General features: G+C 40.4%; 1 long non-coding RNA gene across 1 annotated transcript; it reads left to right on the forward strand.

Moving 5' to 3' along the window:
* The first annotated feature begins 722 nt into the window (after positions 1-722).
* LOC307163154 lies at positions 723-9408 on the forward strand. The gene is made up of 3 exons (XR_013822028.1): positions 723-866; positions 8255-8323; positions 9318-9408. It is a non-coding gene; the product is annotated as an uncharacterized lncRNA (long non-coding RNA).
* The last annotated feature ends 16162 nt before the right edge of the window (positions 9409-25570 follow it).

A 25570-nucleotide genomic window follows, 5' to 3' on the forward strand; every position in this document is an offset into this window, starting at 1 on the left:
CACATCACACACGAACCGATTTGACTGCCGAGCATTCCCAGGTGAGACGGGAAATCTTGCAAAATCCCTCGAGATCAAACGTAATTTAATACTGTGCTTACGAGGATACTCGACAAAGTGAACATTTTGGCATACTTTTGTGTTTTTGTCCGTTCAAGCGTGAAAGAAAACTCAATGCGGCACCACGCTGTCTGAAGCGGCAGTGCGCATGAGTTCTGTGTGTGTTCAAAACATAGATATCATATAAAGGCTAGATGGCTCGTCCGCGCTGCTGGCCAATGGAGCTCGACATCCGCACACGGCGGCCATCTTACGACAGGGTGCTCGCTCACTCATAGCATGGTGCATGTACTTTTAAATAACCATAACTTGCTCAATTTTCTACCGATTTTCAAACGGTTTGGTTTGTTATAAACGTCAGAGATGTAGCTATTATACTGCATACATATGAATAATTATGTTCAAAATGTTTAAGCATTCAGAATTATAGCCACGTTAATAACGTTTGTAAGAAACCAAACCGTTTGTAAATCCGTCCAGATTTCAGCGAGATAAGAGGATTTGTGTGCGTGCTGCTCACTCACCTTAATTCACAGAGCCCTGTCCTAAGATGGCCGCCGGTGATGCCGGAAGTGACTCCGCCTTGAGCCATCTAGCCTTTATGATATCTATGGTTCAAAAGGCTTCTCTGTTATTTGACCAATTGCACCCTTCAACGTCATCACCGATCACGTGCCAAGGAGGAAAAGCAGGTGCACCGAGCGGATGCAATGAACGCATGCTGTTCCAAGATGACTCCACTTTATCGCACGTTTGTTGGCAGCATCTGAATATTACTGATGTAATATAGTGTGCGTGAATAGAAAGTAAGTGTATTTTGTCAGTTTTTCCTCAGAATACGCCGATCGTTCATGCCGCCATTCAGATGTATCTAGCGCCATTGCGCAATGGGAATCTGTTATCTAAGTAATACTGCCGTTCTGTTATCCCTTTCTCAGTATCCATAATAGCTACTGCAAGTAATACACGCAATTTACAGTAAGACATGACAATGTGTTGGATTATTTTGATATTATCAGTACATGTTAACATTGATCTAAATGTGTTCAGTCACCATAAATGCGCTAAGGGCGCCATCTAGCGGACTTATACAGAATGGCTGTTCTATTTGTTTTTCCTATTACATTATTAAGGGCTCAATGTTATTGTTATTCATACCTGTAATGATCATTGCCTCATAATCATATTACTTACAAATGTTAAAGTAAATTTATGTAAGTCACTCATTTAAGTTTATTTCTGTATTTCTGTTCCAGAACCACACCTGTTAAATTGAAATTATCATCAGTAAACACTATCAAAGAGATTTGGAGTCTGCAGAGTGAATTCACTACATTTGATGTCATTACACAGTTCTGACCGACAAATGGTCCTTCGAGCCGGATTCGAATTACTGCAGAAGAATGACATTCCGTCCAGAGCCTCCTGTTGTCCGTCCTAGACGACACCTAAAGCCACCTGCATACTTGGCAGACTTTCAAGTACAAAGACCTGGACCTGAGAGAAGATCTCTGCAACTTGCATATTCCAATGAAGATGATGATGATGCTGAACTTGCGTCACTGTCTGCAGATCGTGAGTCTCGTGTCTTCACCCCAATAAGTCAACATTCACACTTCAGTGACCTGGTGATACAAGATGAATGGCAAGATACACTGGGAGACTCATACAGAGAGAATGAAGAGCTGCAGAACAGACAGCCTACATGGAAGGAGATGCAAAGAGAGAATGATGAGCTTCGTAGCTGTGTTCAACACCTGCCAGAGATTTTATCTGCATTACAGGGACTGAAAGCGGAGAATGCCATCATGAAACGTGAGATCCAGCAGCTAGCCACAAACATGACCACCTCATGCAAAACTGCCCCCATCGCCAGCTCCCCGTTTCCATGTGCCAGAAACAAGCCGCAGCCAGCCAGTACTCACCACGCACGTCAGCGATTCCCATGAATATCCTTCTGCACAGATCAGACAGATAACTGAGCAGATGATAGACTGCACTCTTTCACCTGTACAAGTTAACCAGCCTCAAGCAACGTCAATCTACCGTACGCCTACTCATAGTCTCGGTAAGCATTTGTATGCTCATCCATATCAGTATGCTGAACCCATCCACTATGATGAAAAGACTTCTAGAGACTACTACCATCCTCACATGGGTGTCAGGGAGTCATATCCTACACAGCGATCTGAACATATACAACCAACTGCAGCGCCATGTTTCCAAGAGAAGACCTACAGGGGACCCAAGCCTTCGATACCCACTTTGACAACATCAGATCCCAGAGAATTTTCAAGGTTGCGCATGGCATTAGAAAACCCCCTCCCTGTTGACGCCACCGAACGGTTCAAATATCAGATCCTTACAGATCATTTGCAGTTAGAGGAAGCGCTGCTAGTGGCGGATTCTTATGGCAACTCAGCACACCCGTATACAGATACTTTGCAAGCCCTTATCAAGATGTATGGGCAGCCGCACAAACTGGTTCTGCAGAACATCGCTCAAGTCATGGACGGCCCAAACATCAGAACTGGAGACGTAAAGGCTTTTAAGCTGTTTGCACTCCGTGTGCGTTCACTGGTGAGCATGTTAGAACAACTGGGGCCTGAGGGGACTGTTGAATTAGACTGTGGGTCGCATGTGTCAAGACTTCAATGCAAACTCCCTCATGAGCTGAGGACAAGCTTCAAGAGATACATACACCCATTACGAGTAACCATACCTACTCTCATTGATTTCTCTAACTGGTTAGAGTATGAGCTCCAAGTACAAGATGAGGGCTCCAGGTTGACTAGTCTCCCACCAGAATTCAGCAGTAAGAAAAGGGAGATTAAAAAACATCTAAATTTTCCAGATTTAGAGGAAGATTACAAGCATATTGCCCCTACTGTGACAGTGTCAATCACTTTCTGAATGGATGTGCCAATTTCAAAGGGCTATCCAAGGAACAAAAGGAAAGCTGGATTCGTAAGTACAATCGATGCTGGTGCTGCGGACATAGTCATCATGCCTCCAAATGCAACCTGAAAACCCCCTGTAAGACATGCAACAGGAAGCATCTGTTCATACTGCATGATGTAAATGAATGGTCTGTGGAGGATACAACGGAGAAAGACACAAAAGAAAGCTCCTGCTTGGTTAACACCACCAAGGACATCTTGTATGTAGATCAGCCCATCTACAGCCGCAAGGTTCTCCTCAAGGTGAGCAAAGTTGTTATCACCAATGGTGACAAATCAATTGAGGCGTATGCTGTGTTAGACGATGGGTCTGAGATGACCATACTGCTCCACACAGCAGCACAGCAGTTAGATCTTAAGGGACAGCCTGAGGACCTTATACTACGAACAGTGAGGCAAGACCAACAGGTTCTTCATGGGGCGGCAGTCTCATTTACTGTGTCTCCATTCACTAATCGACACAAAAAATTCCCTATTCAAGGTGCCTTCACAGCCGAAAGGCTTGGTCTTGCTGAGCAAACTTACCCTGTTGCATCTCTTCAGAAGAGGTACCGACATTTAGAGGGATTGCCGCTGCAGCAAATAGACAGAGTACAGCCTGTACTGTTAATTGGCTCAGACTGCCCACATCTAGTCACCCCCATTGAGCCTGTCCTACTAGGCCTGCCAGGTGGACCTGCTGCCGTTAGAACTCAGTTAGGCTGGACACTTCAAGGCCCTACACACGAAGTCAAACGCGAACTCAACTCTCATCAGTGCCTCTTTACTGCTATCTCACCCAATTCTGAGTTGTTTGCTCAAGTAGAAAAGCTATGGCAGATGGATGTAATCCCTTATCAGAGTGAGAAATTAGTGATGCGATCAAAGCTTGATCAGGAGGCCATCAAACTCCTTCAAGAGAGAACAGTGAGAGTTAATGTGGATGGGGTCATGCGGTATGCTACGCCGCTCCTTCGAGTCCAAAACATGCCAACTTTGAACATGCCTAAAGAAGCTGTACTGCCGCAGCTAAGAAACATTGAGCGAAAGCTAATAAAGTACCCTGAACAAGCCCAGGCTTACAAAACCGAGGTTGAAAGGCTTAAGAATGCTGGCTATGTAGAGAAACTGCGACCATTTGAAGTAGATGGCACAAAAGAATCATGGTACATTCCCCACCACATGATCCAACATAATGGTAAAAACTGTGTTGTTTACAACTGCTCATTTCAGTACAAGGGCCAGAATTTGAACGAGCTGCTGCTTCCAGGTCCCACTTTAAGCCCTACCCTGTTAGCGGTGTTACTTCGCTTCCGGGAACGCTCCACAGCCATAAGCAGCGACATCCGAGGGATGTTTCATCAGGTGAGGCTGCTCCCTGAAGACAAATCATTACTTCGGTTTCTGTGGAGAGACATGGCATTAGAGCAAGCACCAGATGTTTACCAATGGCAGGTGCTTCCTTTCGGCACTACATGTAGCCCCTGTTGTGCCACGTTTGCCCTGCAGAAACATGTGCTAGACCACAGTCAACCAGGTGACCAGGTGAGGGAAGTTATCGAGAAGTCATTTTATGTTGACAATTGCCTGTACAGTCTCACCGACAAAGATGCTGCCAAAGAACTTGTCGATCAGCTCTGTTCCCTACTAGCTGAGGGAGGCTTTGAATTGCGGCAGTGGGCCAGCAATTGTCCATCTGTGATCGCTCACCTGCCACCCGAATCAAGATCTAACAGCTGTGAGCTCTGGCTTAGTCAGGGACAGCAAGTTACCCCTGAATCCACACTTGGCCTTCACTGGCAGTTCCAGTCTGACACCTTGCACTACAAACATCGGATTGTGAACTGCTCTAAAGTAACTATGCGCAGCATCTATCGTGTTCTAGCTAGCCAATATGATCCTCTTGGATATATTATCCCATACACCACTAGAGCGAAAATACTGGTGCAACGCTTATGGGATAAAAAGCGTGACTGGGACGACCCGCAGCTGCCAGAGGATCTCCTTAGGTTATGGAGATTGTGGGAGGAAGAGTTGAGTGATCTGGAGAAGATTTTGCTGCCGAGGTGCTATTCCAGCCCAAAAATTGACCTCTCTTCTAGCAGGCGTGACATACACGTGTTCTGTGATGCATCGGAGAAGGCTTATGGGGCTGTAGCCTATTTGCGTACTGAGAACCAAGAAGGCCAAGTTGAAATTGTATTCCTAGCAGCTAGGTCACGTGTTGCACCCCGAAAGCAGCAATCCATCCCACGGCTAGAGTTATGTGCAGCTCTCAGTGGTGCTCAGCTCTCCAAGGTCCTTGTCACCGAACTCTCTATCCCCATCTGTTCCTTAACACTCTGGTCAGATTCCATTACTGTGCTTACCTGGCTGTTGTCGAGCTCTTGCCATTACAAAGTGTTTGTGGGGACACGGGTGGCGGAGATACAAGAACTCACAGCAGCTGCAACATGGCAGCACATACGATCAGAAGACAATCCTGCGGACAACATAACACGAGGCAAACACCTCTGGGATCTTGTGGAAGGAAGCCAGTGGAATCAAGGGCCTTCCTTTCTTAAAGTGCCACAAGCAAATTGGCCCAAGCAACCCTCCTTGTCAACTGATGAGCAAAGTAACGAGCTAAGGCAGTCTGCTTTCTGTGGATCAACTACAGTGATACCCATGCCAAATCCACAGCAATATGACACGCTAACTGAGTTCATTGAAGCATGCAGTCAGCAGCTTTACGGGGCGGCAAAATTATCATGCGCTGATACACGGAGAGAGGTAGAGCTATTAGTGCTGCGTCAAACTCAGACAGACTCTTTCACTGCTGAGATGGCCCAATTGAAGTCAGGGAAACCGGTATCAGGTACGAGTAGGCTTGCTTCTCTTTCTCCTGAGTTTGACCATACCACTGGACTCATTCGTGTGGGTGGGCGCCTGAGACGTCGCAGTGAGACAGATCTAGATTTAATTCATCCTATCCTCCTTGCCCCTCAACATCCTGTGACCAGACTCATTATCAAAGATTATGATGAAAGACTGCACCATCCTGGGCCAGAACGAGTGTTCGCAGAGATAAGGAGGACCTACTGGGTATTGCGAGGACGTGAAGCGGTTCAGCGCCACCAACGACACTGTGTAGAGTGTCGAAGATGGAAGGGACAACCAGAAGTCCCCCGTATGGCTGACTTGCCACTTGCAAGACAACAGCTCTTTAAACCTGCCTTCTTCTCAACTGGCATGGACTGCTTTGGACCCTACACAATCAAGATTGGACGTCGAAATGAGAAGAGATGGGGCATATTATTCAAGTGCCTGACAACCAGGGCAGTGTACATAGATCACTTAGCCAGTATAGATTCAGACTCATTCCTGATGGCCCTGAGAAGATTCATCTCTCGACGGGGAAAACCATATGAATTGTTAAGTGACCAAGGCACTAACTTCAAGGGCGGAGAACGAGAGCTGAAAGAATCCTTTGCTGCCTTGCACAGTGAGCTTCAACGTCACCTTGCTGCCCAACAAATCAAGTTTGTGTTCAATCCACCAGGAGCACCTCACTTTGGTGGATGCTGGGAGAGGGAGATCCGTTCAGCGCGCCGCCAGTACAGATTTAAGTTATTTTTTGCGTTTTATCGCGCTTGAATTGTTTCTTAGCACTTGAATGAATGATAGCGTGATAAAATACTATAGTATAGAGCAGCCAATGGATGAAAGAAAAAATCTACACGCCACAGTCCACAGGCTGCGTGCTCGTTTGTCCCCGGGGGACACCACACACGAGGAGAAATCGGGCCAAAACAATCCAACATGTTGGATATCCCCGATTTGAGATCGGAGCGGTCCCAAAGTCCTTCCGAGCAGACGAGAGCCGTCTTAACACACCACACACGGCAGGAATATCTGATCAGATTATTTTACGATAATCGGAGCATCCTTAAGATTGTCGGAAGGGGTGAATCGGAGCTAAAATCGGCCTAATTATCCTGCAGTGAGAACCAGGCTTTACACACTAACTAAAGACTCAGTTTGTCAGGTTTGTCAGACTCAGGCACAGAGAGGCTTAGACAGTGTGTTTGAATGTTCATACACATCAAAACAACTGTTAATTAACCTTGGAAAGGAATTTTCGATCGATTCAAATCGATTAATCGCTATTATTTGCATGTAAGATAAATGTTTTTGTTTATATAATATATGTGTAAGGGAGGCAGGGATGGGAAACTGGATAAATATTCACTTTGTGAGCTAACTTTGAACACTAAAATTGAGTATAAAAGGCATCAATTATTGAAGGCAGCAACCCTGAATGTCAAGCACAAAAACAATGCAAATTCCAATCAATATTGAATATTACTTTCTTATAAAGTACAAAGAAAGCAACAAAAAAAAAAAAAAAAAAAAAACTGAAGTAATCTACTAAAAGTCTGTGCATTGAGCACTTCAGACTGAATAAATTGCAGACGTTTAAAAACAATCCCTAACCATATTGTATGAGGAAAATATCATTACATTCCTGCTTTAAAAACAGCATAATGAATAAATCACTATCAACAGATGGCAGCTATACTGAGTAGCTATTTGAATATGCAAGCATTAGCTTGAAGTGATACAAAAGGACGATGACAAGATCTGTTGTGTGACACGTAAACTGCATTAATTGAACTTGTCATGCTATGATGATGATAACATTTAGACTGCAGTGCATGAACTCATTTTTGCTTTTGTTTTTTCCTCTATTCTCCACTAGCCTAAATGTCACTGTTGCAACAATCTTTACCTTTAACAGCATTTACCATCCACTGACATCCAGCGGTGGTTTAGAGTCAGTGAACGTATACTGACATACTGATACCATGTCCCAAACACAGCGTGTGAGTGGAGTGACTGCATTTTCTCTAAGCAGTCTGCATGTGCAAAAATCCTTGTTAATGTTGGAGCCTATAAAACACTTGTTTTTGTCATACTTATTTTTTCCCACAGGATACAACTGAATTTCTGAAGATATTTTAATGAACAAACTATTTTCAACTATTATTAAAATTTGTATGCTTTTATATAGTTTGTTGCATTACATGCTTCACCCAATACTGGTAACTTTCCAGTATTAATATCACCAAATATGGTGAAAAAGCGAAGACATTTCATGGGTTGTACAGACTTTTTCCACATTGAAGTCTGTGAGACAACAGATAGATTGACCTGTAACTCACTCTCTTAGATGTGAGTTTGAGGTTTTGCTACTTCCTGTCTCTGTTTTTAAGAGCACAGAAGCACACAAACACATTAGAACAGTAAAGATTGAAAGTAGCATCACTGCATCCTCAACACCGGTATGTACGGCATATTATTTTGTGTGCAATTAATGAAATGACAGTTATGCTGTTTTTAAGCCTTTGTTAAATATGTGTTTAAATGTAAAAGGACAGGTGAACATTTTCAAATTTTAATGTCCTGCCAATTAAAAATTTCATACAAAACTGAAAGAGGAAATGCTGTAAATACGCAGAGATTAAATATTAATGCTATTTCACTAATTATCTTTAATAGCAGATCTTTAACTCTAGATCAGTGCTTAAATATTAATTTGCATGTGTTTTTTTTCTAAACGTTTTGCTCGCTTCTCAGTTTTTTAACAGTTTTATCGATCTGCACTGTACTGATATTTAGATAAAGGACTGATTTTGCATGTTTTTTCTCAATTTTAAACTGCCCCTATAATGCTTTTTTATTACCCTTTATGTAGTGTGTAATTTAGATTTGTGCATGTAAAACATCTGCAATGTGTCAAAGATCAAAGTGTATGACAAATTAAGTTATTGTCTCCCAAACGAGAGAGATCCGATTGCCACCTAAACGAGTCGTCAGTAATTCCATTCTTTCTTCCTGGTCCTTTCCCGGAAAGACCAAGTTAAAAAATAATAATAATAAAAAAAATAAAAAATCAATTAAAACTTGCCAGCAAACAGTTGTTTTTTTTTCACCAAATAAGAATGAAGATTTTTCAAATGTTATATTAGCTTTAATGTACTTCTCAAAATAATAAAAGCAGTCACCTGTCAGAAGAAGTATTCAAAATAATTTTACAATCGTACAAGTTAAATTCGCAACTTTGGATGGACAGACTCATGAACAGATGCAATCGAATTGGTCCAAAAGATCTAGGTTATTCTTTTAAATCTTGCTGGAAGTCAGTCATCACATTTGATCTCTAAACACTGCTAATCAAGTTTAATTTGTTCTTTTTCCTCTATTTTCTTATACTTCTGTCTGTACAAATGACATTAAATGACCATTGTAATATTTCTGTGGCTTCCTTGTTTCCAGCAAACACTCAACATACACACATTTTATCAGGTTAAAGAAATGGATTCAGTTTATGAAAATTTTGAGTACATACCTTCAGCAACAGCTTCAGATGGCAACTGCTCTCTGTACAGAGGTAAGATATTATAAAATATATAATATAACATTGCATTACAATGGAAATGGTAAATGGCAAATTTTTGTGTGAAATCAACTTCAAATTTGGAACACAACTTTGTTATACAAAAAGCTGATTTTCTATAGCAATTTTAGAGTCCAGATTATTTTGTAAAATATATATTTAGTATAAAATAAAATTACAAATGTTTAGTTCAGTACATTTGCTTTACAATAAACTTAAACTTCTATAACTTTTGGACACTTTCTTTCGATAATCTTCGATTTTGTTTACATTAGTTTACATTACCCACAAATGCTGTGAGCTCATCTAAGAAATTTAGTTTCACAAGCCCACAGGCCCACAAGGATAATTCTGGGATTCAGAATTTATTTGTTTGGAATATTTGGAATATTAATCAGAGTTTTATATTATATATTTTATCACTTAAATTACTATTATCACTTTAACAATATTTATCACCCCAGGTATCTCTTTTCAAGACCGAGAGAGGGAGAGAGAGGTCACTTCTCCTAAGTGGACTAAAGTTCTTCTGATTGTTCTGGGTTTCTCTCTTGTCTTTGCTCTCGGAGGTCTCTGCACTCTCTGGATGCTTTGTGAGTAACTGATACTAATCTTTGCTCTGTTCAGGGTGCATTCAGGTTGCACTCTGTTCAGGGTGCATTTACTTTATCTATATTGTGGAGCAGAAACATCTGCAATAGAATTCTTTTATTTTTCAAAATCATACTTTTCTCTGACAAAGCTATTTTATGCTGTAGATTAAGCAAGCATTCTTGAACACTGCATTTATTTTCTTTTGTCATCACACTGTGCGCCATGTATTGTGAGATATTTAAGTCCCATGAGAATGTTAGCCCTTTTGTTGTGTCTTGTTGTGTCTCGTTATACTTTGTGTCTATGTATCTTTACAACCATTTCTAAAGTTTGTCTGGATATTACATTGGAAATTTAATTTATGTTCTGATGCCTAAAATAATTATTTAAGTTAATAATTAATTTATAAATTAGCTCATTTAATAAACACCTAAACCTTCACATTAAATATATAAAATGGTAGTTAATTCAGCCTGAAGCATTAATGTACAAACTCCATTCAAACTCCATTCAAAAATTATTTCAGTTTTAGGTGTGCAATCTTTTAGTTTAGTAAACTTCATACTTTAAATATCTCTCCTTTGACTTATATGGACAGATTGTTCAAAATGTAATGGACAGCAAAATAGTTTTGTTATAATTGCTGCTGCTATTTTTTTCTCTTTAATTCAGATGTCAATACGCTTGCCGATTTAAAATCAGCTCAAGAGATGAACAGCACACGTGAGAGAGTGTTAATATTTCATAAACATTACAGCACAAACATGTTGTTCACTGAACTGTCCATGTGAGTAACTTTATTAATCCCATTTTCTTCAAGTTACGAGAGAACTAGAGGAACTTAAAACCAATTACACCAGAGTTAAAGAACCGCTCCCTCTTTGTGTTGGTGAGTGGGCTTGTGCTTGACATTTTTTTTAACATTGTTTTGTTGATTCAGCATTACATTTTGTCTAAACTGGTGTATGCAAACTGACATAAGTTACAATAACAGACTTCATCAAACTCTTTCTCCATTGCTGCTGCAGAGAACATTCATCTCTCTCCTTTACTTTTTAAAGTGCAAGGAAAGCACAATGAACTAAAGTTTGATTAGCTTCAACACCCTTATAATCTAAATAATGAAATTTTAATTGTCTTTTTTAATTCATTCCTCATAGCTCAGTCTTGTAATATCTCTGTGGATGGCTGGATAGCTTGTTGTGGAAAGCTGTATTTATTCAGCTCTAATAAACTGAACTGGTCGAGCAGTCGAGATGTCTGTGTTTCAAAAGGAGCCGATCTGGTCACTATAACCAGCCAATCAGAACAGGCAAGTCAGATCAATTATTATATAATTGATATTAGATGCAAGCAAAATTAACACAAAGATTACACAGCATTGAACCCTGCAAAATGTGTAGAGGGATAGTTCACCCAAAAATGAAAATTAGCCCATCATTTACTCACCCTGAAGATATCCTAGGTGTATATGATGAATACAATCAGAGTTATATTAAAAAATGTCCTGGCTCTTACAAGCTTCACAATGGCAGTGAATGGCTGTTTGACTTTGAAAGTCCATAAAAGCACATCTATTCATTATTAAAGTGCTCCATGTCTACATGGGTTATTAAAGGCCTTCTGAGGTGAAGTGATGCATTCGTGTAAGAAAAATATCCATATTTAAAACTTTATTAACTAAAATAACTAGCTTCCGACAGACGGCCGTTTGCATCAATTTATGCCAAAAGAGTAATACTTGAACTTGACGCACAACGTTATGACAGCAATTGACGCCTCTCGCGGTTCAAACAAACAGGGGTGCATTTCCCGAACAACGACGTAACTCGCAGCTTAACTACCGTAGTGCGATGCATCGTTGAAGAAATCAACTAGCTAGTCACGACTGTTTCCCAAAACCATACTGTCGCAAATTGGTCGTTCAACCACGTTGGTTAATGATGTCACGCACGTGGTGGAGTTATACCTTCTTTTAATGAAACTGTTTGAGTTTGAATTAATGCTGGATGTTTTGATATAAATTACAGACATGACATTTGAGGACTATTTCAAATTTTTCTCAGTTATTTTGCTTTATTTCCAGATTTGATTGTAACGAATGGCCTTAATCAAAATGACATAGACATCAGAAAACCTTCCCCCTCTCCCCTGTTGTCATCGGCCCTAAAACCAGTTCCCTTTCGAGGGAACTTGCGATGCGTCAATGGCGTTTTGGGAACGCTCCTGTGTGATTGCATCTGAAGCACTTGTGTCAACTAGTCCAATGGCGAGAGTTGGCGTCAAGGGCGGGTGACGTCACAACCAGGAAAGGATAAAGCACATCCGGAATAGAACCGCGCTAGCTTCTGTGCCTCAGCAAGCGCTCTGTGTTACATACTGTCTTTCTTATTTATTGTTGTCTGTCACTATATCAGTCACAAGCATAGATATCATGGCAAACAAAACAACCTTAGATCGTGTGTTCCTCCCTGCCCTCTTTCCTTACAGGTGTATATACACGATGTATGTGTTGTTTGTTTGGAAAGGAGCATAATCTGTCAGCGCTTGAGGGTGCTGACTATGAGCAATGCGAGTTACAATCGCTTTACTCACTCCGTCCCCGCTTGTCACTCTTTGAGGAGGGTGTTCAGGCTTGCGTTCCTCGCAGTACCGACCCCGTTGTTGCCGAGGCAGCACGGAAGTTGGTATTGTGGGGTTCGCAAATGGCTCTCGTGGAGGGGTTAGAGACGGGCTTCGTCTTTTCTCTACCTATACCCAGGGGGTTCCAGCGCTCTCTCTCTGGGATCGGAAGCCCGCGCCGCAGCTTCTTCAGCCCTGGTTATGAGCTCTGTGTTTCAGCAGTTTATCTCTGAGGAGGTAGAGGTGCTGAGCATCGATGCAGGGGAATAAAAACTCACCACCCTCATCAATTAAGAGCATGTTCTAAGAATCATGTAGCTCTATAGCCTGGCTAACGTCAGACCACTTTCTCTTTGAGACGTGGTCTGGAAACCACATGTACATTTTCTCGTATTTGAGGCGTGGTTTACGAATGCCCAGAGCCGTTTATTGGGCGCTACGAATGTCTATCAAATGCGCCTGTACGTAGCTCATAGCCAATCATTTCAAATTATACCAGATGACGTATGTAGAGCGACAGATATTCAACGAAGAAGACGACGATGGGTCAGATTTATGTGTACACCAGAGAGTCCTGCACGGGTCCGATTTTGTAAATCCGCACCCGACCCGTTTTCCAACAGCAGCACTAATAAAAATCTGCACCGACCCGCTTAAAATAGAACCGACACCCGACCCCCAGCCGAAATAAAATCAGTTTAGACTATCACATTATAGACACACTTACAAACATTTTTATTGCCAGGTCATACAGAAGTTATTACACGACCATTAAGGACAACTTCAGCCGAAGCTGTCAAAAGGCCGATACATGAAGAACATGGCTAACGTTACCACACAAATCGAACAGACGCGGCTACACCACTATATGCCACACAATTTCGTCTAGCCTACATCTGACAATTTTGGGTTCAAACACACCCTACACACCACACATACTAACAGTGTTAAATATGAAAAATACCGTTCGATAGAACGGCTTTGTTACCAGTTATCTGCGTGCTTCCTCAGGGATGAAGTTCCACATTTGCGGCTATCCAACACGAAAATGTTTGCAGCAAAGCCTTTCACAATATTCTCTTCAGATAACTCCAAATTTCTCCCACACACTAGACTTGATTTTTGATGACGTATTGTCGACAACTTTACAATCTCCACTAGCTATTCTTTTCTTCAACTCCTCAGCATCTATCTCGACGACTGCAAGCAGAACGCGCGCGCGCGGTTGTGATGCATTTTTAAAAGTGAAAGTAGCCTTGGTAACGTTATAGATCCTGGGAGGGCGTGGCGCGTCGGCACAAATAAACTGATGTGGATTTTAAATTATTTTATCAACTTGAAATACAGGCATATTTTTGTAGATGTGTTCCTAAAAATATGCATATATTTTTACGTCTGTCATGTTGGATCCATAGATAAACAAACTGCTTCGGTGTGTCGCATATACTTCGTCATCGTCTTCCTGCTCCCTCCCCGTTCTGTGATTGGTTCCCTATTTCAGGGGAAAAATTAGTCCATGGTGTCCAGACTACCTTGCAGCGTGAATAAAATCGCGCTGCTCAAGGCAGTATGGGGAAACCCAGGCTAGTAGCTCTATATAAAAATGAAAATAGTGGACGGGCTATGTTCATTCATAAATATTACCAACGTGTGTGCACTATATCGGGAGTTTCCCCATGCTACTGTTTATTTAAAGAAGACTGCAATAAGAATCAAGTGGTTATGCAAATACAAAGTATAGATTAAAAAGATACATAGTGTATTGTAAGCTATGAATTTATGATTCTTTTATTGTATGTTGAAACTACTTTTTTATATATAAGCCTATATATAAATATATACTCATATATACTAGCCTTTCATTCAGACTATGTTGACTTGTCTGGTTGATTTTTTGCTGTTTGATTCTGAGGAATTAAATAAGTGAGCTGCATTTAAATTTGCTTTTCTGACTTTCATTTGTTAGATTCATGTATAAGTTCAGCATTTCATCCAGACCGTGTTAACTTGTCTGGTTGATCTTTTACTACATTTAATTTTAAGGAATTAAATGGTATAATTCGGTGCTGCAGCTGTCCACCTCCGAGGAGATGGATGTGCTGAGCATCGAGTTAAGGGAATTGAAGATTCTCCATCTCAATCCCCTGTGTACAATGAGTTTTGGAGTTTATAACTTCCATGTTAGGGGCCTTCCAGTTTTTCCCGATCTCCACTAATAAAAAATGAGATCCCGGATCAAACCTTTCAGCCTGTATTTTCAATTCTAAAAATGTATTTTTAATAAATTGGGTTGAAAGAGCTTGGGCATGGCCGATGCCAAAGGCAGAACAGACGCTTGCGAGCTATTAGTCCTGTCACGGCTTAGGCTCCCCTTAAGGCTCGGCATTACTCTCCAGGCCAGTTAGAAACTCTTGGCGCTGGTGTGTAAGGCGTAAATGAGGCTGCTGGGCGGAGCAGCCCTAACCATTCATAAACTCCTTGTACAGGATAGAGTGTCATTTCCTGTGCTCGCCCTCAAAAAGATTGGGGACCAGAATGCCATTCTCAACAGAAGCCTTTGAAGCAGAAGATGGATCTGAGGACCGTTTTTTCTGCGAAAAAGGCTTCGGCCAAGGTCCTGACGCCACTGGTGTCAGACTTCTGAGGGCAACCCCGACCGGGGTGGAGCAGTGTACACCTCAGTATACGGTGCCTGCACCACCTCGGTGCCCTCAGGAAGCCGTTGGTGCACGCCACCTCAGGCACGCCACCCTTGGTGCCTTGGGGCGCAGCGGTCTCCAGCGAGCACATGGCTCAGTGCCACCACGACTCTGTGTCAGACTCGCACCCTCTGAGGGGGGTTCAAAAACAGTCAGTTCGGTTGTTTCCTGCCAGTGTGCTTAAGGTCACCGAAGTGGCTGTTACAATAACACCAGAGGCCAGTCTTGAGAGACTGGTACCCTAGTAGATTTCTGACAGAGTGAAGAATCTGCCAAATATATCTCCATGGGTCCTGCAGATAATAGAGAGAGGTTACAGAATCCAGTTTCATTCTGTTGAGGCAGGGGCTGAGGCCCGTGGAATGGAGGCTCCACACTGAGGTGGTGGAGCACATTTGGGGGGGTTATGGCCAGGCACAAGTGGATCTCTTCGCGTCTCAGGATACGACGCATGGTCCACTGTGGTTCTCCCTCACACACCCAGCTCCCTTGGGGCTAGACGTTGTGGTATTGACATGGCCGAGGCAACGTCTGTACGTCTTTCCCCGATTACTCTGCTCCCAGGAGTTCTGGAGAAGGTCCGCCGGGACAGAATAATTCTACTACTAGTAGAACCGTTCTGGCCGAGCTGACTGGTTCTAGGACCTGGTGTCTCTCCTCGACGGCTCTCCCTTGGAGATTCCAGTCAGGAGGGACCTTCGGTCTCAAGTGGAAGGGGTGACCCTTCACCCCAGCCCAGAAATTTGGAACCTGTGGGTTTGGCCTCTGAGGGGGCCCAACTCATTGACTTTGGTCTCTTAACTGAGGTTGTGGAGACCATACTTCACTCCAGAGCTCCCTCCACGAGGAAACTGTATGTATTAAGTGATGGGTTTTTACTTCATATTGCGGATTTCGGACAGTGGGGCCCAGTTTTCAGTTTTCTCAGGTTCTCTCGTCTTAGTTGTGCAGTATTCACACAGACAGGCTCTGGTTCGTATGGCGTTTTTGGTATTCTCGTTCCAAACTCATCATTGACGCATCATGAGTTCCCTCGAAAGGGAACGTCTCAGGTTACGACTGTAACCCTATTTCCCTGAGGAGGGAACGAGATGATGCGTCACTTTGCCATACTTCCTACATCCCTGTGATCGACTTGCTTCGGCCCTTTTCGAAGTTAGCGCGGTTCTATTCCGGACGTGCTTTATCCTTTCCTGGTCGTGACGTCACCCGCCCATGACGCCCACTCTCGCCATTGGACTAGTTGACACAAGTGCTTCAGACACAATCACGCAGGAGTGTTCCCAAAGCGTCATTGACGCATTGTGAGTTCCCTCGAAAGGGAACTAGGGTTACAGGCGTAAAGACTATAGAGACAAACTCCAATACACAAAGGACATTTACTCCATTCATATCCACAAACATTCCCAATAATATTTCTCCTGTGTTTTATGCATGTCCCTATGTTTTATTAGCCTAGTTATGATTCTTAAGTTATGTTAGAGTAACTTCCAATGTTGATATCCAAAGATGATGTATCACTGCTTTAATGTCTTCAAATCCCCTCTTTCTTAGTATCAAAATAATCCCCATTTGATTTTACAATCAATGGTGTACAAAATGTTTTGATAAATTGCATCATAAATATTTGTACCATACTTTTGTGTAAAGACTGCACAAATTCTCCATGCCAGCATGACCATGCAAATGGAGATAAGATGGAACATAGACTTGGTCACCTCAACAAATGGGTGTGAACGGATAGGACCTTTAAGAGTATCTGATTAGGTCAGATCTTTGCTCAATCTCTTTGAGACAACATTCTCCTGTCTTCTTCCGGCAACTTCATCGTTAAGTTAACTTCTTTGGATTCAACATGGACCACCCCAAGAACCCAAACGAACGCTTCAGCGCACTCCTGGTAAAATCATCAAGAATCTCAAGAATCTCCTGCATCTGGACTTGTTCAGTAAAACGAAGTCAATGCAAGTACCCGTTCGCAGCCTTTAGATGCGTTCCTAAGTTATTGTGCCCCTTCAAGGTGACCCTGATTCTCTGATGTTTCTCGTAGGTTGTGGTTAACTGATTGCAATCTTGCCATTATCTTCTCTTCTCTCTCTCTTTCTTCATTTTTCTTTACTTTCTTGATTTTGTATACAATCTTTGCTTAGTTTAGTTGTGTGTGTAGCCTACCCTAGTTTCATTTATTAAACCATTATATCGACGCTTTATTGTCTGTGTTTGCCACATATCGAAGTCACTTAAACATATTGATCTAGCGATACCTATGCTATTACCCTGCTAGTAATTTATTTACTTTAGTTGGAAATGGTTATTCTTTCTTGGGCAGGAATATAATATATTTCCTAGAATTAATAATTGATTATGCTTTCTGTTCATTGGATGAACTGATTAAATAATTGTACTATTGATTCTGCTACAGTCAATTCTAAAATTATTTATAAATATAAATATATATTTTAAACTGTAACTCGTTACACAATCATAGGCTCGTTCTTACATAGTAGAGCACATTCACACATGCGCAGTCTTCAAAAACGGTGCTTTAAAGGGGACCTATTATGCAAAATTCACTTTTGCATGCTGTTTGGACATAAATGTGTGTTGGCAGTGTGTGTACACAACCACCCAATAGTGATAAAAATCCACTCACTCCTTTTTTATTAATCCCTAATCATCAGCAGTGTCTCCCAACGACCTGTTTTCAGAATGCTGTTTTAGTGACGTCACTAAGCACAGGCCCCGCCCACGAGTGTTGACAGGCACTGCCGTTTCAACATAGACCCGTCCTGATCGAGTTCACAGCTGCTGCACTGACGAGAATGTCTCCAAAGCGTTGTAGGTGTTGTGTGGCTGGATGTATTAATCCACATAGCTCTTTCTCTATTTACTCCCAAAATCTGAGGCAGCCGCTAAAGACGAGGTGGAATTATTTTGTTTTCAAAGAAAATGCTCCCTCAACTCTACCGAAATTCGTTTATGTACTTACGCACTTCTTATACTGTGTTTAGGGCCTGTTCACATATCGCGTCTTTTGCGCGCTCAAGTTTGTTATTTCAAACGTAGGCGCACGGTATGCGCGTTCATAATGGAAGCGACGTGGTCACGGTGCGACGCGCTCGTTTTTTCCAAGCGCGTCCGTGCTGCATCGAGATAAAAACATCTCAACTTTTCAGAATGCCGCAAGCGCACCATAGGTCACGTGACAAGAACCAACCAATCAGCTTCCTCACCTTTTCTTTTACTTTGAAACCTCAGCAGAAAAATGGAGGAGCAGCTCATCATTGCGTTTTTTACTTTTCTTAGTAAATAAATCTTGTAACAGAGTTACAGCAAGGGTTTTTCGGTGGTGGAAATCCATTGCTGAAATTTCCTTGCTGTAACGGAGAGCGCAGCTGATGGTTGCTTAGCAACGACAGACGCCTCCGGAGCGCAACCGCCCTAGCGCTTTGGAAAAAGGAGAAGGTGGCGCGCCTAGCGTTTTCTACGCGTTTTTAGGTGCGATATGTGAACGGCGCCTTACTCATCTCTTACAGTGATTTTCTGGAGTAAAACTGACGCTTCATCTTTTGTGTGATGTACAATAAACTTTATTAAACTCATCAGTATATTTTTGATCATCATTCGGACCTGGTCTGAAACAGTAGACTTGTTGGCTATTGTAGGCTACATACAAGCCGATGACAAATACGGTATAACACCGGGTAATTAAACTAAACTATACCTGTTCCATCTCCATACAGCACTCTGATTCTGTAAGCAATATTTTCCAACTCCGGGTCGAAATGAACACCATTACTGAGAGTTTCTGATATTATCATCATTCCGTGAGATGAGATTGTCCTGGCTTTGAGCGCAAGCTCATGAAGCTCCGCCCCCTGTGCCGTGCAGCAGCTGCTTATTTGCATTTAAAGGGCACACACTAAAACAGCACGTTTTTCTGAGCCTCAAAAAGTGACATTTTAAACATGCTGTAAAAAATTATCTGTTGGGTATTTTGAGCTAAAACTTCACATACACACTCTGGGGACATCAGAGACTTATTTTACATCTTGTGAAAAGGGGCATAATAGGTCCCCTTTAAATCTCTTGACAAACTAAAAGACGTAAATGACATTTGTATGTATTATAAATAAAAGACACAGGTTGTACTGAATGTCAGCTTGCTTATTTTACTCAAGATTAGTATTTAAGTCCACATGTCATGCAAACTAGAAACTATGCTTTTAACCACAGGTCGAGCTAGAGCTGTCGTTCCAACTACACAACTTTGCGAAGCTGTTTGCGAATGATCATTAGAACGATGGTTTCGGGAATCACTGACTCGTTGAACTATACTGATAACGACGGAACTTGCGAACATAGTTGGCCAACGATGCTTTTGGGAAATGCACCCCAGGGCTGGGCAACCACGTTCGTCATTACGTTGTCCGTTAAGTTCAGTTGTGCATCAATTCAGAAGGCCTTTATTAACCCCCGGAGATGCGTGGAACACTTTAATAACGAATAGATGCACTTTAATGGACTTCCAAAGACAGAAAGCCATTCACTGCCATTACAAAGCATGGAAGAGCCAGGACAGTTTTTTAAAGGTCCCGTTCTGCGTGATCCCATGTTTCAAACTTTAGTTAGTGTGTAATGTTGCTGTTAGAGCATAAATAATATCTGTAAAATTATAAAGCTCAAAGTTCAATGCCAAGCGAGATATTTTATTTAACAGAAGTTGACTACAAAAAACGGCTCGATTGGACTACATCCCTCTACTTCCTTCTTTAATGATGTCACTAGAACCGTTTCTTGACTAACCTCCGCCCACAGAAATGCTCCCTCAACTCTACTGGCTACTTGTGCACTTCTTATAACTTAGCCTACTGTGTTTACTCAGCTCTTACGGTGATTTTCTGAAGTAAAACTGACGCTTCATCTTTTGTGTGATGTACAATAAACTTTAAAACTTTAAACTTTATTAAACTCATCAGTATATGTTTGATCATCATTCAGACAGCAGACTTGTAGGCTATTAATAAATAATGGATACATAGCCTACAAGCAGATGACAAATACGTTATAATAACCGTAATTAAACTACTAAACCATACCTGTTTCATCTCTATACAGCACTCTGACTCTGTAGGCATTATTGTCCGACTCGAAATGAACGCCGTTACTGAGAGTTTCTGATATTATCATCATTCCGTGAGATGAATTTTTCCTGACAGACTGAGCGCGAGCTCATGAAGCTCCGCCCCCTGTGTCGTCCAGCAGCACCTCATTTGCATTTAAAGGGCACACACTGAAACAGCTCGTTTTTCTGAGCCCCAAAAAATGTCAATTTAAACATGCTGTAAAAAATGATCTGTTGGGTATTTTGAGCTCAAACTTCACATACACACTCTGGGGACATCAGAGACTTATTTTACATCTTGTGAAAAGGGGCATATAACGGGACCTTTAATATAACTCTGATTGTATTCGTCTGAAAGAAGAATGCCATATACACCTAGAATGGCTTCAGGGTGAGTAAATCATGGGCTAATTTTCATTTTTGGGTGAACTATATCTTTAACATTGCCTAATTTGAAAACATTTCCATCATGTACAGTTACAAAAAAAAAAAAGAAAAAAAAAAAGAATAAGTAGCCTAAAATGTATCATTTAATTAAAATCTGCATAGAAGATAAAACGCTCAAATACTCAATTTAATGTCAATGTCAAAGAACTTTACATTAACATAAGATGTTCTTTGTCACTGTTTGGATATTGTAAAACACCCAGTGTATCAGAAATCATCTGTGTATTGTTTGCATTTTTTTTTTCTGTCACTGGCCATAATTCTAACCTTGAAATCAGGATTAGGCATAATGTTATATATGTGGAAATCGGCTGAGAACTGAACAAATAATTGTAACCTTGCTCAGAGGAAGATTAATCATGTCTGTGTGGCAGTTTTTCTGGTGATAAAATGTAATAAAATGTGGTGTGCTAAAGCAAAACCACAAGTGACTGAACCTCAAGAGGAAGAAGCTGAACACATTATGGCCAAAACCACACACTGTTTCCTGCACTGTATTCATCTGAGGTGTTACACGAGATTGTAACCCAAGTTGTGTGAAGTGTTTTCGGCTTGAGTTGGGCATCTGAGTTGTATGTAATGAGATAAAACATGACCAACAAATGTTCTCTTTTAGGATTTTCTGGTCTCTAAAATTAAAGTGACGCACTGGATTGGTCTCAATGATCTGGAGACTGAAGGACACTGGGTTTGGGTGAACAACCAAACTCTCACTGAAACTGGACTACAGTAAGAATACTGCATGTGTAATATCATCAAATGATAACTACATCAGTGTAGTTTGAATTGACAAGTTGAGAACCAACAACAACAAAAATGCATAAAAACAATCATCCAAGAACTGAGACGATGACCTTATAACTACAGGTGTTTTATAAAATTATTGCAGAAAAGAAATATGTGTCTATACCCAGAATGTTTGTGTCTTATAGGTTCTGGTACACTGAGGGGCCGACAGAACCTGATAACTGGAGAGTACAGGATCCGTCTGGAGAGAACTGTGCTAGTCTGGGAGATGTGAATGGGAATTTTAAATCTTGGTTTGATGCTTCTTGTAAAAAAAAGAAAAAGTTTATTTGTGACAAGAAATATTAATTTACCTCCATCAGTGGAACTAATTAATGAGGTCTATTTAAATGTTGCATAATGCACATTAAACTAGAGATAGCTATGTTTAGCTGCAAAGATCTGTGTTTTGTGTCTAAAATAACAGCAACAATTGAATAACTATAAGACTTGTGTGCTATTGCTGAATGAATGCTGTAAATTTAATGTACGCTACTCTTTTGAGGACACATTATAGGTTTGTGTGAGAAACAGAATGGAATTTAATCAATGATAATCTTCTAATTTTGCATTTTTACAGCATTCAACTTTTGTCTGTTCTGTCACTTTGTATTTCTGTTCTTTTCTCCACAAGAGGTCAGTAATGCAGCATCTCTACTGCTTTATTGAAGGCTCTATTATAAATTGCTTGTGAAGTTCATCATTTGTAAGTTGCTTACAATAAAAGTGTAATAAATGAATAAATGTTATGCTATTTTATTACTGCATCTAGACTGATATTGGTTTGATTGGATGAGACATCTGAAGGGATGAAAACAGAGAAAAGGAAAAACCAGAAGGGACCAGAAAAAAAAAAAAAAAACCTTGTAGAAGCAAACAAGCAAAGAGCAATGCTGCAGGAAAACATCTGTCCGTTAATATACCGGTCCGTTATGTTATGTTTCCCCTGAAACCTTAAAGGGTTCGTTCACTCTAAAATGAAAATGAAGTCATCATTTAAATCACCCTGGTGTTGTTCTTTCTTTATCGGACGGTCGGACCACAAAATAAGAAAATAAAATAAATAAATTTACCACCTCACACTCGTCTATGTGATAAGGAAGAGGATTAGGGCCAAGCAATAATAAAAAAAAATAAAAACATCTCGAGATTAAAGTCATTATAATGCGAGATTAAACTCGTTAAATTTCGAGAAGAAAAAGTCGAAATACAATCTTGAGAATAAACTCATTAAATATCGAGAATAAAGTCATTGTGTTTCGAGAAAAAACTCTTTAAATTTCGAGAAAAAAGTCTAAATACAATCTTGAGAATAAACTCATTTCATTTCGAGAATAAAGTCGTGTTTCGAGAAAAAACTCGTTCAATTTCGAGAAAAAAAAATCAGAATACAATCTTGAGAATGAACTCATTAAATTTCAAGAATAAAGTAGTTGTGTTTCGAGAAAAAACTCGTTAAATTTCGAGAAAAAAAGTTGAAGTAATCGTGAGAATAAACTCATTAAATTTCGAGAATAAAGTCTTGTTTCGAGAAAAAAAGTCGAAATGAAATGTAGAGAATAACGCATTGAGTTCTCAGTATTCATTGTATAGCCTACTGATATCAACCTCATCGAGGTTTCGTGGTTTCCCAGGATACCATAAGACGCATTATTAATCGTTGTTGGTTGTGTACGCCTCCATTCACAGAATGTAACGACTGTAACCATCTATACAGCCATTAATGGCAATGCCGTACGGTTTTAATTTATCAAAGCTGTCCATATGCCAGAGTGCAGTCTATGGCGTCTTCTCAAGCGTCTCCTTCGTCGAAATACCACACCTTGAGGATCAACAAGTTTAATAATGCGTCTTATGGTATCCTGGGAAACCATGAAACCTCGATGAATTTCATGTTGGACAAAAGCGAGTATCGCGCAAATTTGACAGATTTTTTCTTCTAAAAAGACCTAGCCGATCTAGACCTAAGAATGTTATATTCTTTGTTACTGAAAGAAAGTCTAAAATATAGCTTGACTAAGTGATCCAACTCTGCCATCCTCTATCAGTAGGCTATACAATGAACACTGATCGAATGTGTTGTTCTCTACATTTCATTTCGACTTTTTTTTCTCGAAACACAACGACTTTATTCTCTAAACTGAATGAGTTTATTCTCATGATTACTTCGACTTTTTTTCTCTCGAAATTTAACGAGTTTTTTCTCGAAACACAACAACTTTATTCTCGAAATTTAATGAGTTTATTCTCAAGATTGTATTTCAAGTTTTTTTTTTCTCGAAATTGAATGAGTTATTTTCTCGAAAGCAACGACTTTATTCTCTAAATGTAATGAGTTTATTCTCAAGATTGTATTTCGACTTTTTTTCTCGAAATTTAACGAGTTTTTTCTCGAAACACAACGACTTTATTCTCGATATTTAATGAGCTTATTCTCAAGATTGTATTTCGACTTTTTTTCTCGAAATATAACGAGTTTAATCTCGCATTATAATGACTTTAATCTCGAGATGGTTTTATTTTTTATTATTGCTTGGCCCTAATCGTCTTCCGTAATATGATGGCAGTGAATAGCGACTATTTTGAATTTTTTTTAAAGCAAAAGTATTAGAGAATGATCCCATGCGACATGTGTTGCATATCCCACATGTTCTGGGGATATACATTATATATACATTATTATATATATATTATTTTTTTTAATAACTAACCAAAACTTTCTGTACCTATGATTAAACGAAAATCCTGCCATTGGCCGGTGATCTTCTGTGCACATTCGTGAAACTTTATTAGTGCGGCAGTTCACTCCGTCTCGTCCAGACAAAACACAAGTTGTGAGAATGCATTAATAAAACGCAACACATAGAAATCCCCAGAAAAAGTACAACTCACTGAGTTGAATATCTCCAGACCAGAATTTAATGTTTGGGGTTGTACTGTACAGACTCATTCTTCTCTCTTAGTGAACACAAACATAATTATAGGCTATGTTATTTTTTAGAGGCTATCACATGTAGTCAAACATAGTTGCTAGATCTGTTATTCAGGCTCATAACTTCATACTTCCAGTCTGTATTAATATGAATAATATTTCATGTGGCTTCCTTATTCTGAACAAACTCGAGCAGCACTGAAGTCTCAGTGGACACGTCTTCTGTCAGGCTCATGAAATGGATTCAGTCTATGAAAATTCTGGTTTCATACTTTCAACAGTTGCTTCAGGTGAAACCTGCTCTCAAAACAAATGTAAGGCTGGGATGTTATCAGTATGCATTCATTTCTATTTTAATGATTTAGCTCTAGTAATGATGGTGTAAATGGTTTTCTTATGTGTTTATTCAACAATTACACATTTGGCGAGTGCTTTTGTCCAAAGCAACATTTAGCTATACATTTATCTGTTCATGTGTTCTCTGGGCATCAAACGCTGTCAACACTGTCATTTAAATAAAAAACTCTGTCTTCCTGTAGCTCAGATATAGATCATGATGATCATGAAGTTCACATGCAATGTTGAATGCAATACAGGTTACTTGGGATACAAGCATCTGCCAAAAGTATAAATAAATGATATTGCTCAAAGCAAGGGTGCAAAACTCAGTTCCTGAAGGGCCACGGCCCACAGCTTCAACCTTAATGCTGATCAGCTAATCAAGTCTTTTGGGCTTATTTGAAAAATGTATATGCTTTTTCAGATCTTTTGATCTATTGAAATAAGCTCATGAATTTTACATACGAACATGAAAGGACGATGGAAAAACCCTCATAGCTTTCGTGTCTAGTGTGAGTGTGTGTTAGAAATCAGGATATGAGAGAACATTGTGCTTCTTTTTTTCGTTTTTCGTCTTCAAATCAAACT

Source organism: Squalius cephalus, assembly GCF_949319135.1.
Source record: "Squalius cephalus genome assembly, chromosome: 8".
Taxonomy (NCBI): Eukaryota; Metazoa; Chordata; class Actinopteri; order Cypriniformes; family Leuciscidae; genus Squalius; species Squalius cephalus.